The 13,388-nt window shown below is 40.6% G+C and overlaps 1 protein-coding gene across 1 annotated transcript in view; it reads right to left on the reverse strand.

Moving 5' to 3' along the window:
- The window catches only part of gli1 (GLI family zinc finger 1), a 54,355-nt gene extending 43,454 nt beyond the window's left edge, over positions 1-10,901 (reverse strand). The window contains exon 1 of the mRNA XM_069147061.1: positions 10,589-10,901. The gene's annotated coding sequence lies outside the window, so the exon portion shown is untranslated. The remainder of the gene's footprint in view (positions 1-10,588) is intronic.
- Positions 10,902-13,388: the final 2,487 nt, after the last annotated feature.

Raw genomic sequence — 13,388 nt, forward strand, 5'->3', positions numbered from 1 at the left:
AAGTACAGGAGGAGGAGGAGGAGGAGGAGGAGGAGGAGGAGAGGACAACAGCTCCGGACCTGAAAAAACAACAGCTGCGGCAGCCGCATTGTCACTCCAACATTTGTTTCATGCTGAGTGCAGCAGCAGGTCAGTTCACGGCATGGGAACCGCAGGACTAACACTATTTTGCATCCTCAGCTCAAACAATAAGTCAAACAGACTCTGAATTTTGGAGATCATTTGATTATCTGATGAGTGAATTGATCTTTTTAGTCAGTCTTTAGTCTTTTGGCTGTTTACAGCTGCTCAAAAGTGAGGATTTTTAAATTAAATATTTTGGGGGACTGTTTGTTGGACAAAAGACATCAGAAGATGTCACAGTGTACTGTGAGATCTCATAATATATTTACTGTTTTCTTACATTTTATTACCAAAACAAATTGACGAATTGATTGATTAATTGAAATAATAGTTGGCACATTATTCGATAATAAAAATAAGCATTTGTTACAGCCCTAAAATTATGTCCCCATCACTTACAGTGCATAAAAACTGCATTGGGAAAGGATCTCTTCACAGCAAAAGTGTGCAGGAGTAACTATTTAATCAACAAGTAACTCTTTTAATGCCTACAGTATGTGGGCATGTAAATACTGTGTTAAGCTGGATTTTTTTTTTTAAACTTTTAAATGTAATGAAATCTGCGGAAATAAAAATGGAGAATGAAACGTAAATTATTACGGATTAATGGATCATTTTTAAATCAGACTTTACATCCTCTACAATCGTGCTGAAACACTGTGGAAAACTCACATTCCACGCCAACAGCAACTCTGCTCAGGAGCACTATCATGGTGTGAAACCCACCACAGCCATCACACCTGCATCCATCCAGTCAGAACATGTAGGGTAAGCCACTTCCCCAGGTCTTCTCCAGGAGAAATGACCTGCAGGGAGCTTTGTGTGTGGCCAAAAACACTGACTACTGATGCTGAAGAAACAACAAACTGTATCAAGAGCACTCCTTAACTAACAGCTGCTGCGTCACTTCACTACTGGGTTACTCTGAAACTCTAACATATAAGATGTAGATGTAAGTTGTACTAAAGCTCACACACACTTGAATATAACGGTGGAAATACAGTACACTCTGTGGCTTTTTAACCTTGAGCTGCTCGTATACATGGGAGGCCTTGTTTCACCACACTCACTATAATCATGTGTGTCTTCGAGTCTTTCTTTACTGGCTTTCTTTTTGTTAGTTATTGGCTACCAGGAAATGAAGGCCCTCCTCATGTAATTAATGGGCACAATTATGTAATTGAGGAATGGTCTGCAGTTTTGCAGCAAGCAGGACCAGATGTCCCGCTGGTCGAGACATTCAGTTGTTCTGATCGCTTACAGTGGGGTCAGCATCCGTACCAAGACCTGGCTCGCCCCCGCGCAGCTACCCAGACCCTCTTTTCTTTCTCTTGTAAAAAAAGACTTAATGGTTTACAAGCCTTCCAATAACCGTAATACCTTCAGAGTGAATTAGCTCGCAAAGCAGCCAGACACAGCGGCAGGAATGAACCAAGACTGCTGGGCAGGGGAAAAGAAAAACACACCCATGGGGATTTCTTTTCTTTTCAAACACTAAATCTTTACGTTTTAACCTAAGGGATAATGTATTTTTTACTTTTGTGATTAACGCCTTGACAAATGGGGGTGGGCGATATGGCCCTAAAACAACATCACAGTATTTCAAGGTGTATCTACAATAACGATATTCTTGATGATGTGAAAAAAATACTTAAAATATTTGATTACTGATTTCAAGAATAACAATTGCAACAAACTAAGTTTTACAGTTTTATGTGTCAGCATCAAAGTAACAGATTGCCTTCAAATATTCAATAAAAACCTGACATTTTACTGGGGTTTGTTGTACAGCTGATCTTTTGTAACCAAACTTCTTCCACACGACTGAAGCTGCTCCCCTTTTTGGAACTAACTCCTCTGCTGTGGAGCCACTGGAGTTACACAAGTGACGTCATGATATCCACAAGTCGTATTATTGCAATTATAACAATATAAATTTTGTACCATGTTAACAAATTACTGATATCACAGTGAACGGTACAATATAGCAAACCTCTACTTGACAAAATGTAAAAGTCATCTTACTCGAAACAAAAAACATTGTTGCAGTGTGTATGCATCATGAACATGTGTCTTTGTTGTTTCTACGTGTCAGCACATTATCGTGGTGAACCAACCTCTACATTTAAAGATTATTGCTCTAATGCGAGCTGATTTACATGCTGCTGATGTCATCCCCTTGCTGTGTATTCAGTCTGAGGCAGGGAAACCTGCCCGTTTTCAAAAGTAAGAGAAACTCAGCACTAAGCAGCCCTTTCAGTGTAAAAGTGGGACACAACGTGAGAAAGAACTTAAAATGATGGTGATTTTCTAATTTTTATTTTTTTAATTTGAACTTTTATGTTTAACTATTTAATATCTGTTAAAGCGACACTATATGAGCAGCTTGTATCGAGCCCTGAAAAACCACAGGGAAAAACACTGCTTGGTTGCTGGTTGTTGAGTGAGCTTCTCTCCTTCATTCTAAACATCAGGGAACCTATTTGTAGGCTAGATGTGGGCCCGGATCTTTCTCATGCTGAGCAAAACAAACAGTCATCGCTGGCACGAAATACAGAGGAGCCAGAATTGCCCCTTATCTGATCCAAGTTTTTGCCTGGGATGTGAATCATTTGTCATTTTTTTGAGTGCAAACTATTTCTTGGAGGAATTAGTTTAATCAAGGAATATCTTTAAATTGGATTTTCAAAAACTGTAATTTTCAAAAGAATGAAAAAACATGCAAAAAAAACCCAACACAATTTCTCACATGAAAACTTCTGTGGGCTCTCAAAAGTTACATTGTAGCTTCCGGCAATGTTCCTGTGTTAAAGACAAGAAAGACGTCAATAAAACTAGAAATGCCTTCAAACACACTGAAAAAAACCCTGGTTGCTCAATAAGCGTCAAAAGAGTCAGTCCCTGCAGTTCAGTCCAGTCAGTTTTAGGGCAGGGCCAGGCAGTCAGTCAGCCAGTCAGGACGGTTGAGTTGTAAATGTGTTCCAGCAGGAAAAGCTTCAGAGCAAGGCGAGCAGTCTGGAGTCGACAACTTTCCCCTGCTCCAGCTCGTGCACCGCCCTCCCTGCAGCCCACCCAAGAAGCAGCCCATGGGCATAAATTTGAGAGCCTGACTCGCTGCGGATTTAAAACAATCTGCATCTCTCTCTCTCTCTCTCTCTCTCTCTCTGTCTCTCCCTCCCTCTGTCTCTCTAACTCCTCCGCATCCACTATGAAATGTTTTACTCGTTCACCCTTTACTCTCTTTTGCCCTTCTTTCCTTTCCAACAAATTCCACTGCTAATGAAAATGGAAAGTTATTTCTCAACGCGTGCCAATAATATTATTTTTCTGAGGGCTTCATTAAGTTTGAAAATATGTAGCAAATGCACAGGAACTGTGTTTTCCTGTGTTACTGTAAAGAATTCTTCTTTTTCGCCCCTACTGTAAACAAAACAACAGAAGAGCTTTGTTGAAAATTAAGTTTATTACATCTTACAAAACTTGACCTTTTGATAGTTTGTTGTTTCCTAAATGGAATTATTTTCTCAACAACTTTGACACAAAGTAGACTTCTAGTTTCCATTTCTGCTTTATGACAGTGGACTACAGGAAACATAACAGTAAACAACATTTGATGCTACGGAGGATAACATCCAGTCACTTTGCTTCAGTTTAGGCTATCAGAAAACCAAAGAAACAAGCACACTACATCACTTTTGTTAATCATGTGCTGTCGTGCTTTTTAGGCCTGAATGGGTTCCGTTTGGTTGCAGACGCTTCTCTTTGAAGAAGGATTTATCATCCCCTTTATGCTACGAAAACAATCAGCAGATGTTACTTATAAATTAAAGTGAAGGCGCTGATTTTTTTCTGACTCATCAGTGAGAGCCTGACTTTCCACATGGAGCCTGAAGTCTGATCAAAGCGCTCTGCAGACTGAATGTCATGTCAGATGGGTTGTAGTAAATATGAGGCTGTTTGACTGAGGGTGCAGTTACCTTTGACCCACGGCAGATTCATGTCACTGTATCAGTGACGGCTCGGACTGCATTTGGCTTGCAGTGGCACTAAGTCATGTGCGTGTGTCACTGCGCTACGTCCATGAATGTGGACCGACTTCCTGTCATTGCATCTGATCTGGTTAACGTGGCATCAGAGAGCCACTGCAGCTTCTCACAACTGTCACTTACTTACAGAGCAGGGAAAACAGGAATAGAAAAAGACGCAAGAGGCTGAGCAGCAGAGAAAGAGCAAGAAGAGAAAGAACGACAAAGTAAAACAAGACGAGGCGAAGGAGGAAGATTTATTTATGCAGAACTGGAACATTTGGAAGAGAAGTAACCAAAACAGAAGAATCACACAGAAAAAGAATCATCCTCTTTTTTGTCGGTCTGGAAGACTGACCACACAACTCCCTTCTTATAAACATGCAGTATAAAACTACTGTGCCAACGTGGTTTAGGCCCTCTATCGATTCACTTTGTGGTGTACCTCTGTAAACCTGGAAAACCTTCTCATTTTCTTCATAAAATACATACAACTGGGTGAATGCAAATACACTCTGTTCATTCACTATTCAAAATCTTAAAATTCCTCTCCTGGAATTGATCAAAACCCTAAAAATGCCTGTCTGTTCATCACAATACTTGTAAGTTATTTTCAATAAAAACATCCCCTGAGGCCTTTAAAGCAGTTCAGATGTATCACTACACCTTGGTCTTCATTCAGGATGAATAGATCTATGAATGCGTAAATAGATCCCGGCTGTGTTTCCATTCAAACCTACACTGTTCGCCTGCAGCTCGATGATATGAAAAGCCCCACCCCACAAGTGGACGTGATTGGTTCCTGAGGTATGTGACATATGAAAGCTTGGCTGTCTGAATCTGTAAGCCTCAGACTGACTGCAGTTCCAATGTGATAGTGCTCAGTTGTAGCACATTTATTTCACATGATATGTCCTGTAGCATATTACAAGACCACACAGACATGTTCAAATAATTGATTTTCATATGAAGGGGTCTTTAACATTTATAAACAGTTCTTATGCTGAATCTATTTTGAAGAGAATACACTCTCTTCCATTTTTTTCTTTGAGGTTTTGAGACCGTTGCCATTAGCCCAGTTGTGCTCGGTGAAGGTAAAAACACACAAACCCTCCCCTACACTGATTCTACTAACCACTAAGGCTGGGTGTCAAAAGGGAGTTCTTAAGTACTAACTGAAACGTGTCATTAAACTCGAGTATTTCAATTTTTTTGGAAATGAGATCAAACCTTGAGAAAATTCTTCATTTTGTTAACTTTTTCTTTGAGCAGATATGTCATTACCTGTAACAGTAAACTTTTCTACTATTCGGAATATATTTGTCCAAACAAAGCATTGTCTTGACATTTTTTGCAGTTTAGCATGATGTGTTCAAGTTAAAAATCGGTTAAAACATTGTTTTATTTTTCAAATACTTTGGTAAATTAGTACTAACCCCGAGGTATTGTACAATGTTGTAAAATAAAAAAAAATAATACTCAGCTGCAATCACTAGTGCCGACTGGTGCAGCGTTGAATGATAATATACTGACTAAAATATTGTAGCGCACATGTGCATCTACATCTTACAGTACAACTATATGAAACAAGCTGCATCTTTGTCCTGCTTTATAGAGCAATATATACATACTCAAGAGGACAGTGTGTGGTATGTTGAGCTGCGGGTTGCCCAAGAACATACTGTAGGCCAAGCCAAGAATCTAAGGACATTATCTCATCTCAGATAACAGAGTTGTTGTCCAGAAGGCTCATCATAAACACACGCAACATGACTATGCTTCTGCACTTTCTCTCAATTTATCGACTCCCACTCTGTCTCCCTTTGTCTCTCACTTTGTGGAAGTCAGAAATAATCTTTCCAGCAGTAAAATGTAACAGTTTATCGCATGTTGGAAATGTTGTGACTTACACATAATGTGCTAAGGAGGAGTTATGTAGCTTTTTAATGGACTGAAATAAATATGAGAGATGGAAAAAACAAGAATACAGAGAGTTATAATCTAAATCAATGTTTCAAACATGTTTCTTTTTTGTTTCTTGGTGTTCTGTTTGGGAACTAAATGGCCTTAAAAAAAACGGATATCACTTAAACTCTCAGGATGACCCTCCCTTGCTATCTGACAGTAAGAGAAACACAGATGTGACATTTTCTTTCTAACTGGTGTACGTCAGAGAGACGCAGGTAGTGAGAAGGGCGACTCTTAGACACCGAGTTGTAATTAAACTGATGATGGCAGCACCCGAATGCATCGTGGCTATGGCAACCCTGGTCAAATAATAAACACCGCCTCCTCTTCACTTTCTGCCTGCCGACAGGACAGCCCAACGTGAGTCATCAGCGGCTGAGAACACACACATTGAAACACACACACACACACACACACACGGCCAAAGACACACACATACTGGTGCATAATCTTGCAAAAATACAAATACTCTATGATCGAATCCCTGCATGTACAAACACACATCTGTAAACAACAAATTTGTCTAATTATCCCTTAAAGAGTTTGATCAGACAACTGAACCTCATCCTGAAAAATTACAAGATTGGGTTTTCTCCACCTCCCCCACAGACGCCGTTTATGTTTCGCTTCTGTCATCCACAGCCGACCACCATCCTTCAAAGAAACCCCGACCACAAGCCCATTGTTACAAACCCAGATAATGTAACAGCTGGAAATGAGTATGTATCACTGAGGGTTGCTTGTGCATACAAAAGCTATTCACAATCTCACCTGGATCATATTAGCACCGGTTTGATTTCTAATATTAACCACGAGACGATAGTTAACAGTCCGCGTGCCAAACTGCACACACACGCATATATGAAAAAAAAAAACACAAAAAACACCTCCCCAATTCAAAGAAGAAGGAAGGGCGTTGGGAAAGGGATAAATTCTACCTTTTACTGTTAGCGGCATGCTCAAATCTATACCGCATGCATACACATATTCCCGCCGGTGCAGGCGAAAAACAGCTACTTCACGCTTACTGTTGCCTGCTGCACCCCATTTAACGACACCTTTCTTATCTAGTCAACAGGAATACTTCCACACAGAGCCATTCTTGATTTTTTTTTTTAAATGAGGGAACAGCTTATGAGCCTCTTGATACAACAAGCTTGCAAGTAACTGAAACACACGAACTTCCAAAACTAGATTAGGTCTTCATGCAGTTATTTTCATCACTAAATAATCTGTGGACTATTTTGCTTCATTACTGTTTAAACTGTTTTCCATTATTTTATACCCTAATCTTGTGAAATCAGTTATGCAATCACTACTAAAGCAACATTTTAATTTCCCATCATCTCACCACTAAAGTTACATCAATCACTGTCGACCTCTGTCTCATTTTTCTGTTGCTTTGAACTGATTATCTCTGTGGATCTTTTTCTTTTTAAATCTCCACTGCTGCAATTTGTCTGCCACGCCTTCCAATGGGTGGGAAAGCTCCAAGTGACCATGAACAATAATTTTCAGAATATTTCCCATGACTGCAACATTTCCCCTTTCTATTATGTGTGTCCTTTGGCGAATGCAATTCAAGCTTTCTAAGTGGCTAATGCCTTTGCCCTCTGGTGTCAGCCCACTGGAGTAACAAGCCCCCTCCCCTATTCCTATGCCTCATTTCAGCATCATTTGATGCATTAAATCTTATATTTCTACCAAGAGGGGATCTGGTGACATCATTAGTGTGATATCACTGAATGAAACAGTTGTTTGACAGTGGATACAGACTTCATTCTTACATAATTGAGGCTTTCTGTTGTGATATTCAAATGGCTCAGATGGAATAAAGTTAGGCTTAAAATAAGCAAAACAACCACCACGACCGAAATCTATTCACTCATTGAACACTGATGACACGAAAATTAGAATAAACGCCTTTGAAAACAAGAGAAACTCGATCTGATGAACCGAAATAACCTTCAAATACCAGACCCTGTCAACAGAGATGTGAGGGAGCGGACCATCTCTTCATGAGCCTTGAAGTAAAGGAGGAAAGTACGAGAAGAGAAAAGAGTAGCAGGGGATGAGGACAGAAAAGGAGTTAGTCTGTGTGTGTGTGTCTTTGCTTGTGTGTCCTTTGGGGCATCCCTGGCCTGTCTACTCGGCTCTCTCTGCAGCCGAAGCTGATCGGCTCTGCGCTGTGAGCCTACATGGTCTTAGCCATGGGCCGGCACAGACAGACAGTTGCTATTAAACCCTGATTGTTTCAGGTTCACAGGGTGTGAAAGGGTCTGATTGAGGGGCTGTGATCCCAGTGAGGGTGGTCTCTCTCTCCCCCCCCCCCCACACACCTCCCTCTCTCTGGAAGGTTGGGGGGGGTGGTGGGGTTTAGGAGGACTGTGTGTGCGTGTGTGTGGGAGGGGTGGGGGGGGTTGCAGGCATCACGTGACGCATGTTTCTTGCTGAGCGGACTAAAATGGAATCTGGACAAAAACACACCACTTGTTGCTGCCTGCCTCTGGTTACGTGTGTGTCACATGACCAACACAGAAATTTAACATTGCTCACATCACTAATGCTACATACAAATATAATGTAAAGAGTCCATTTGAGATATTTCAAAATCCAAACTTTGCTCTAAATGAAAGACTTTCATTGCTTAAATCCCTCCTGCTTCACATCTGACTCATTAAAGTCCTCCATCTTTCATTTTAGCAGTTCATTCCACTTACAGCAATTGTATTCATCCTGAAAGAGGCTTATCACTGCTCTGATATGGCCCTGATAAACCAGATCAGTCTTCACTTGCGATCGGCTGGAGGAGGACCGTTGCTTCCTGTATGGTCTATTTGTTTAAGAACATTCCCATTAAGGAGCCTTTTGGCCTTAACACACTCGATAAAGAGCAGGGAGGGTGAGGAAGCTCCCCTGCAGAGCTTTTCATACGTGGCCAAAGGACAAGTGCACTTTCTACCCTCAAACTCTCCCCCATCTCAACCTTGACAAGTGTCCGAATGCCTCTCTGCAACGGATTATATGTAAAAAGTTGAATCCACGCTGTATTGAAATGTACTGAAGGCAAATCAAATGAGATGTCAAAGGTCCTGGTACTCTTGTTTTCAGGTTGACACAAGACAAATCTCAACACATGAAAATGTATAAAGTAATGAAATAATCACTATTTCAATGACTTCTGTCCAAAACTGTTTACTTATTATCCAGTGTAATACAGATCAATTATTTATTAGTTTGTGCACAATCCATTCACATCAGATTTGCTAAATAGATCCTACAAATTGTCTTCCTCTCACATTACTTGAGTCTACAAAGTAAATTCTGTGTGTGTGTGTGTGTGTGTGTGTGTGTGTGTGTGTGTGTGTGTGTGTGTGTGTGTGTGTGTGTGTGTGTGTGTGTGTGTGTGCGAGCCTGTGTGTCTGTGCAAATACTGTTAAGGGAGGTTGTGAGCTTGTGTGCTTAGCACTTCTCACTGTCACTTTGGAATAAATAAGTGTTTGGCTCTTCTATTGAGTCCAGTGTTGACGCTCTTCAGTCCAGAGTCACTACATGAAGACCAGCAGCCTAATCTTCCCAAATTAGCAGCTACAGTCAACTCTTAGAGAGATAATCAGATTAGAATCCATAATATATCTCAGATTAGAGATATATTATGATGGGTTGTATGCATGTATTTTTTGTGTGTGAAAAGAAAGAAGATAAATGCAACAAAATACTCAGGGAACACATGTCATGAAACCATTAAGTTATCCATCACTTAACATGGAATTTAATGGGGCTCTCTGGTTCCTAAAGCCTCACACAGTGCTAAGAGATGGTGTTGTTTTGTGGGTGTCCTGGCAGTCACTCACATTTGAAAAAATATTGGCACCTCAAGTATTTCAGGTTACAAGAAACAGCTGTTCTCCCGTGGCACTGCCACCCTCCTCCGTGCCGAATGATTTTAAACGATGCAAGCAGACTGACCCCTAAAAGAAGCTCTTCCCCAAAAGATGACTGTCTGAACGCAGGGAAACTTAAATTGTTTTAATGCCTCAGCTCTAACAGACTTTAGTTCGTGCCAGACCATACTTTGGGTATCCTCTCATTGATAGAAAATAGAGGGAAAAACGCCACTTTGATTTTTGACGAGTGTCCCAGTGACTGAAACATTTTGGTCGGTGAATAGAAAGATTATGCAATTCAATTACTGAAATTTGGAGGGTGCAACGGGAAAATAGAAAGTAGCTTAATCAATTAAGACAAAGCTATCAAGTAAAACCAACGCATCATCACCAGAAGAGGAAAAAGCCCAAACAGGATTTACTATACAACCACCAATAACACAATTAAACATTTTCTCTCACTCCAAAAAGTAAGAAAGTAATTATCGTGCCACGTAATTAAACAACTCAAATCATGATTTAACGTTACTTATCAATGATCGGTTGTGATTTCCAGCGCGAAAATGACTCATCAGCACTGCTTACCTCAGGTTAATGCAGGAATATTCAGCATGAAACTTTTTGACTTGGTTCCCAGAGTCCTTCGAAGCGCTCAGAGGGTCCCAGCACTGTGAAAGTCTGAGTTTCCAGTAAAGCCTCCCCTTCTCTCTTTTTTTTCTCCCTACTTTCTGGCAAGCGCACTCGGATGGAGATGACTGAATTCTTCACAGAAACCGACGCATTGTCCTTCTTCAGACGCGCTTTTCCATACTTTTATTCTTCAGAGTCTCTTTACGCAAACGGTGACAAAACTGAACCCCATGTTCGGCTACAGAGTCCCGCAAAGCGCCCTGGAGTTGGTTGCACAGCCAATGCGGGAATGCGCACCCCCATCTCCCCCTCCCTCCCGCCTCCCTCCCTTTCTCCACAGTCGGTGGACCACCCCGAAACAGGAAGTTCACTTTTTGTTTTTCTTAAAAAAAGGACCACGCTGCTTCAGTTTTCCCCTTAAAGTTAACTTACACCCCCAGACTATCCAGCCAAACTGACAGCGTATCGATTTCTCTCCCTTTTCTCCATAAATAAATGCAAATACATTTATAGCAATACAGTTAGTTATATAAAGACATTACAACAGGCACATGTTTATAAAAATACAAATGCTTGTATGGACACGGCTGTGTCTATATAAAGTGCGTTCCTTTCTAGTAATTGGAATAATCCGTCTATAAATGCTTGTGTTTACTTTAATGGTGTAACTTCATAGCAGCTTCTCGGACAGCGTGTGTGGCTTGCTACGTGTGGGGATGCTGCAGATTGCTGCGCCTTGCCAGTAAAATCCACCACAAAACCTGGACTGGATTTCAGTCTGCGGTTCAGGACCAGCACCACGACCAGTGCCACAGGTCGACAGCAATTAAGATAAAATCACGGCTTGAAGTTTAAAAATATAAGTGACAGTACCACCCTTATTCACATGTTAGTGTGTATATCGTGCAGTATCTGCTATCATTTACATGTTGAATTTCTACAGTGAATATAAGACAATTACGAGATATGACTGATGTTCACAACATAAACTTACTTAGCCAAGAGGACTGCTATTTCAGTTAGTACTGTAACAAGACAAGCACTGTGTTTCAAAATGGCATAGGGCATATTTCCCTTTGTACACTCATAGTAGGTTATTCTTACACGTTAGTACACAATTTCAACAGGGTTCTCTCAAATCGAACACTGGCATTCTGTATTTGAATGCATTACCTGCACACATACCTGTCAGTAATTATTAATTGAGGCAGAAATGACAATGTTTCCATGCCCTCCGATTAACAAACGCAACACATATATCGATGGCTTCTAACCAACAGCAGTATGGTGGTACTCCGTGAAATATAAACACGTTTGTGTGGTTGTGTGTAACTTGTATTGGTATAGTGCTACGTTCAGCTGCAGCCCTATACAGATGCAAGCCACTTAGTCATAATGGCAACTGTAGAGGTTGAGAAGTGTCTATCGTTTCATACTCAACTTGTGGAGCTTTTTGGGTAGCCTACACTATTTGGGTACTTTTAATGCACTGCATGTTTCCATACTTGACAGGCACTTATTCACTCAGAATAGCAAGCGTTAGTACATAAGTACGCAATTTCGAACACAGCATCGGTGTAAATTTGGTATTTGGCCGACCGGTGTATTAAACTCTGAAGGGCTTTTAATCTGAAAGGAGGGCTTTGACTTTGAAAGGACACACAGCGCTGCAGCATTTGGCCGGCCAATGGTAGTCTGGCATTGCCAGACCTATCTCCACCCCGCTCTTCTTTAAACCAATTACAATTGCCTACAACCAGGATGAAGCTAAGTGCCCTTGCAAAATAATAGTAGATAACTTGTTTTGGTGTAACATTACATGTACCACTGTCATTAAAATGGCTCAATTTCGCAAAAGACTGAAAAGAACCAAGTCTTTTTAATGCATGAAGTCTATCAAAACAGTGTGTGGGTTTCCCGCTGCAACAGAGATTTTGTAAACAGCAACACACTGATAGTGGAAAAAAAGAAGAGTGTTGCCTGAAATAGTCGCACAATGTCGGTTTCACACAAACATTTCATATGCGGTGAGTCAAATTAGACCAATGGTGACTTTTGCTGTTACTCATGAACTCCTCAAAGTCCGGAGTACCTGAGAAACAGGTAATTAGATTGTATTTTGTGACGGAATAGTTGATGGTAGCAGACATGAAGAGGGCAGCTTGCAAGAATGGCCATTGTGAAAGAAGAATTAATAGCAAACCTGAGGGGAAAAAAATGCAGAAGTACTGATACTGCATATCTTTTAGATGAAATGGAGTAGCCTACATAGAAACACAAAGAAACAGCTGATTACGTCAGATATACACAAAAGAAGAAGCCATTACAACACGTGTAACTTCAATTCTGAAGCATACGCAACTAGCTGCCATGGGACCTTCAATATTGAGAGGCTTTACCTTAATGTGGTTTCAGATGATTTCCGGTAATCTGATTTTGTATCCAATCTTGTGGTGAGTTTAGTCTAGAATTATTTAGCCTGTATTGTGCTGTTATGTGGGCAAAAAAATTCCGCCATTCCAAAATACCACCTTAAACTAATAGCTCAGATACTACAGGCTTCAGCATCATTACCTCTGTCTGTGTTATTCATCATTAATTCTCTGATTTGTGGTGTTGACACGTCATAGGAGGATCTAGCTCTTTCTGTTCAATATTGTTGCATATAATCAGGAGAGTGTTTGTTACTGTAAAATGTAAACATGCCTCCAAGGGGTTAGATTTGTAAAAGTTTGTTAAGTTTTACTATTAATGG

Source organism: Embiotoca jacksoni, unplaced genomic scaffold, assembly GCF_022577435.1.
Source record: "Embiotoca jacksoni isolate LCO1_2020_lvr unplaced genomic scaffold, fEmbJac1.0.p SCAF_1, whole genome shotgun sequence".
Lineage (NCBI taxonomy): Eukaryota > Metazoa > Chordata > Actinopteri > Embiotocidae > Embiotoca > Embiotoca jacksoni.